The sequence below is a fragment of the Myotis nattereri genome (assembly GCF_964212035.1).
Source record: "Myotis nattereri genome assembly, chromosome: 10".
NCBI lineage: Eukaryota > Metazoa > Chordata > Mammalia > Chiroptera > Vespertilionidae > Myotis > Myotis nattereri.
This window is the reverse complement of record NC_138085.1, coordinates 71,267,741-71,273,740: the sequence shown is the minus strand read 5'-3', so window position 1 is coordinate 71,273,740 and position 6,000 is coordinate 71,267,741.

The window sequence follows — 6,000 nt, the reverse complement described above, 5'->3', positions numbered from 1 at the left end:
AAGGGAGTGGCAAGAAATATTCAAAGTGATGAATACCAAGAACCTACAACCAAGATTACTTTATCCAGCAAAGCTATCATTCAGAATTGAAGGTCAGATAAAGAGCTTCACAGATAAGGAAAAGCTAAAGGAGTTCATCACCACCAAACCAGGATTATATGAAATGCTGAAAGGTATCCTTTAAGAAGAGGAAGAGGAAGAAAAAGGTAAAGATACAAATTATAAACAACAAATATGCATCTATCAACAAGTGAATCTAAGAATCAAGTGAATAAATAATCCGATGAACAGAATGAACTGGTGATTATAATAGAATGAGGGACATAGAAAGGGAATGGACTGACTATTCTTGGGGGGGAAAGGGGTGTCGGAGATGCGGGAAGAGACTGGACAAAAATCGTGCACCTATGGATGAGGACAGTGGGTGGGGAGTGATTGCGGATGGTGGGGCGGGAACTGGGAGGAGGGGAGTTATGGGGGGAAAAAAGAGGAACAAATGAAATAATCTGAACAATAAAGATTTAATTAAAAAAAAAAAAGAAAAAAAAAAAAAGAAAACCACATCCCCTTTAGACGAAGAAACATAAAAGTTTCCCTTTCCTCTTTGCAGAAGCAGCCCTGGGCCAGGGAGCTCGACTTGGCAAGGGGAGCCAGGTCTGGGTTTCAGTCCCCGGTAGCCCCTTGGCTGGGCACCAAGCACAGCACACAACCTGCACCACAAAATACTCTAGCCTGGGCAGTGGTGGCCACAGGAGAGCAGGAAAGGTGGCCCGACTTCTGGTGGTGGCACATGGGAGCAGAGATTTCAAAACTCCATTCCATGCACCTTTAAGTTCCATCGAGGTGCCTCTGACCCCAGCTCCAAATGACACATCAACTCCAGCAGCTCCCCGTCGCCTGACATGCAGCATAGTTTTGTTTTGGCCTGGAAAAAGGGATTGTACAACTTAAAAAAAATTGTTTAACTCTTGATCTAGACCAGCCACATCATGGCCTCTAGAGAGAAGGGACAGCCAGTGTGCTTTTCAGGGATAGCAATAGCCACTGACTTTTGTCCCTCTAGCAATAGGTGTACCTCTCCTTGACCCCACCACGTACTGTCCTTTACAGTTCTTAGAACTTTTTCAGGACCTTAGATGGGGAGTCTCTGTAAATCTAAATTAGTAGGCTTTATGAAACCTTTCACAAGCCAAAGCAGACAAACAATATATTTACATTTTAAACATCCACATTTGAAAAATCTTCTAGGTATAATCTACTGTAATATATAGCCAGCAAAGCAGCATGATATTATCTCATTGTCCTGACTAAGTTTAGCAGCAAACATTTTCAGAATATGAAATTAAACAACACAGGTCATAGGACAATGAATAATATGCTATGTGTAGTTAATTATTCCTGGCTCTAAAAAAAGTCATCCTAGCCTCTATATAAAAATTGTGTGTGTAGTTATTTCACTTTGAAACGTCATAAGGTTATTGGTTTCAAAAACACAAAGGATGCCCTAACCGGTTTGGCTCAGTGGATAGAGCGTTGGCCTGCGGACTGAAAGGTCCCAGGTTCGATTCCGGTCAAGGGCATGTACCTGGGTTGCGGGCACATCCCCAGTGGGAGATGTGCAGGAGGCAGCTGATCGATGTTTCTCTGTCATTGATGTTTCTGACTCTCTATTCCTCTCCCTTCCTCTCTGTAAAAAATCAATAAAATATATTTTTTAAGAAACACACAAAGGAAGTGAAAAATAACATTTCTTCAGAGAATGTAATGTTTAATTCTTTATTGCATCTCTTTGACCTGTGGCTTGCTTATAACTATGCAATGCACAATTCTTTGTGCCATTGAAATTAAGGGTTCAGAGTATTTTTAGTCTTTTCCAGGGCTTGGCGTGGGGGGAGAGGGGAAACCAAATAATTTAGATACAGAAAAGATATAATTTTTTCCCAATAGCTACTAAATCTGATGAGCCATTATAATCATAAGGTAGATAGAAGTACATTTTGTCATTTTCCATGAAGAGATAACCTCTACTTTTAAGGTTAACTTCAAACAATATGCTGTTGTTATCTACCCTTTAGACTTCAGACTTCAAAAATCAAGCATTTCTGTAATATCTGAATGAAAGTCACTTGTCTGCCTAATTTTTTAAAAATAAGCTCTAGAGATTTAACGCACAGAATAGTGAATACAGACAACAATAATGTATTATAATCATCAAATGAGCAAAGAAACCAGAACTACATGATTCCAACCACTAAAAAGAAAAGATAATTAGGGGATGTAATTGTGAGTGAGTTCATTCTAATACGCCAATAAGATCAAATAAGCAAGCCATGTTGTTAATAGCGATGATGGAAGTGGTAGGCTGGCAGATGTTTCCCTGTGACTTGGGTGATCACCTAAAAAAAGATGCATGAGGTCAAGCCCACTTTTGCTTTTTGGGATAATGTTGCCTTCATGCCCTGGGAAGCCTGAGGATTTTTCCTCTACATTTTTTTTTCTTGCTGCCCTAGGATTTACATTCTTGCTTCTTGATTAGTTTAACATCATTGAAAGCTTACTAAGTGTCCAACAAACACTGTACTAGATGCTAGGAATGCAAAGATAAAGAATACAGTCTTTGCGGTCAAGGAGTTCAGTCTGGAGTTCAGACAATGGGCATTCTGTGTGATATGCACTAGTGGCCTGCATAAGGTCCAGTCCAGCCCACAGATTTTGAGTCCAGAGCAGGGATTCCGTTTCTTCATCTGGGTAATTTTTCTAGGGTCCATTCAAACTCTAAAATGTATATGATTCTAGTTATAGACTCTAGGTTTCATATTATTCTGATAAGGTGTTTTACAGAGACACTGATATAGCTACGGCACTTCTATAATGCGGATGCCAGAAGTAGTCTTAGTATCCCAGACACCTCTTAATGTTTTCCTGATGTTATTTAACCTACCCAAGGCCGCATTTACATTTTATCTGCTGGGGGGAAGGGGTGTTGGTGTGGGTATGTTTTGAGAGTGCAGGACCCCTTTAATGAACCCTCATTTAGGAAACAGTGGTTTTGTCACCTTTCTCAAGTTACTTGCCACAGATTCAAATTCTGGAAGAACTGACTTGTCTTTGACCCTTTTGAAATGAATACACATCTGAGACACACTCCTCTCTTCTATTTTAGAAAGAAAGGCCTTCAAATGGTTCCATTTTGTGATTTATTGGGTGGCTTCTTGCCAGTCTCTTGGTTTGCATCATCCAAGCTCGTGGGGTTTGCTGATTCAGACATCATTCTGCTCTTTATAGCTCTTCCGCTGGCCACCTCTAAATAAGTAAAACCATTCTCCAGCTTCAGTGGTAATTCTCGTTTTTGTTTGTTTTGTTTAAGGAGGTTCAAGAAGACCCAGAGCAAAATTAGATGAATTGTAGACCAGTGAACATCAACTGGGGGTAAAGGGGCATATGAGCTTTTTCAAACTGCTCAGTGCGCCCCCGCCCATCCCTGTCCATGGCAGCATTTGAAAATCACTGCAGGCAGAGAAATAATACATTAGAACATGGAGCCCAAGCTCCACTTACATTTCTGTCACCAACTCCCCAACGGCTCTGTGATCCTGGTTCACCTTCTGGTCAATTATACTAATCAAAATTGCATATTTTGAGTTTAAATAAGTAAAATTTTTATATGATTTAAATTCCAAAGAAGGAAACATTTAATGAAAAAGCTATCATGGAAAACATATATGTAGACTGTCTGCTATATACTTACCCCAAAAACCAACAGAAAAGTTTGTTAAATTGGGTTCTTTGAGTAAGTCTTGTTCCTCCCTCAAGGAAACAGACATTCAATTGTAGCTGGAGGATCAGTTTCAAAATGATGCCCATTCCTTCACTGGGGCATCATTTAGGTGTGCTGTCCTAGCTCCTGGGGAACATCCCCTTACCCAGAAGAATGGTAGAGAGTTGACGGGGCCCAGCAGAGGCAGGCAGTCACAGACCCACAGAGAAGGGCGTGTGAAGCTTAGAGACACTTCATGTCTCAGAGAGCCCCGGGATTTGGTACTTCCACCAATTACCAGAGCTCATCTCATTCCTGGCCAAGGTCATTTTCTCCTTAGCTTTCTCTAGAAAGTCTCATCTTGCCTCCTTCCACCTTTGGTCTCCCAAGTGTTCTAGGAGGCCACAGCTCTTGTCCGGCTCTCTGGTCTCTGTTCCTTCTTGGGCCTTCCTGTCTCCTTTGCTATCAAAGCCTAATAATGTATTTATTTTCTGGCAATTTACAGAAACATTTTCTCATCCCATGAACTAGAGTGTCCATGGCTTTTTGGCTGGGACTTTGTGGATTCTTGAGGATGGGTCCAGCTAGAATATACTCCTAGACTCTTGTCTTTCTCTCACTCAATATCCTCTCAGGAAGTCATGTGAGTTATCAGATTGGTGAACTTCAGAGAAGAAACTGAGCTTAGATCAGCCCTTGTCTTCTCAGAGACAGCCTGTCACAAGCAGTATAAATTCTAGCCTACTCTCTGTCATGCAGTATGGGGCCAACACAAGTCACTCTACCCTGAAACTTTATCTTAGGGGTAGAAACACACTAACCCAAGCTCACAGAGACTGCGGTATAACCAGAATTCAAATTTATGCCATTTTAATGATAAATGCAGCCAGCTAGGAAGACAGGCCCTCACATCAGTAGATCAGGGCATTTGCTCCCTGTAGACACAGATCAAAGTGATTTAAATACTATATTTAAAGCATGAAATCTGAGTAAGGAGAGGTGGATAGTTGATTTATCAAAGGATACATTTGCCACAGGGACTTGAGAGCTCAAGTCCTGGGGCCAAGGCCCCTTCGCCTCTGAACAGTATTTGGAAGGTGCTACCAACTTCTGGCTTCTTCGGCTTAGGTCTCCCATGCTATCGGCTGACAGCCCCTCTGCCCACCTCCTCTGTTCACCTAGGCTTTCTCCAAACAATTGATTCATTTGGTGCTTGCCATTCTGAGATTACCTGCAAGTCACCTTGGTTAAAGTTATAGGTATTTCCAAAGTCTTCTCTATCATATTTATCAATTTATCAGTTGTCTATCAGTTTACTCCTTCTCTCAAGTGTGTGTGTGTGTGTGTGTGTGTGTGTGTGTGTGTGTGTGTGTTTTACTGACTTAACTCTTAGAAGACAACCTCATATTCTATTTCCAAGATACTTTACAGTTACCCCATTTACCGCCAACAAAGTACCTTTTAGCTCTTTGGAAAAAAACCTTTAGTATAACTGTTTTTATCATACTTTGCAACTTAACTGCCTGAATTCAAGCACTTAAGCAGTTTTTCCCGATTTTATATTGTAATAACTTATGAGACTGAGCTAATGAAGATAAACATCTAGTAAGGACTCTCAGTTTAACTCATCTGTGTGTTTTTTTTAACCGCTGTTAAATAGTCTTACGCAATAAACTCAACACATCTCTAAGATCTCTGATATGTTTCCAGAGGCAGCGGATAAAAATACTTTACTTTTAAGCAAAGAAATACCCAGTTGGATGCCTCCAACAATAGAATCAGCCTCAGATCAGAAATGTCTTTCCCAACTGTCTTCCTTTATTTCCTCTCCCCAAATCCTCCTGTGTTCAGTTTTGTGCACTGTAGACATAACAGTGAAAATATGATGTCATAGAAGATTCTAGCCCTCTGGAGCTTTCATCCTAGTTGAAAGAGACAGACTAGAAAAAAACACAAGTAAACAAGAAAACTATCAACAATTGGTTAGTACTATACAGAGAATACAACTGAATAATGTAATAGTGACTATTTTAGATGGGGTCGTCAGTGAAGGCGTCCCTGAAGAGTGATGTTGAAGCTGAGACATGAATAAGAAGGAGCCAATCATGATTTAAAAAGAAAAAGGGCATTGCAAGGAGAGGACGGCAGGGACAAAGGCCCAAAACAGAGGAGCAGGCTTGGTGAAGTGCACGAAGAGAAAGAAGGCTCGTGAAGTGGGGCTGGCCAGGAGGAGAGTGGCAGTA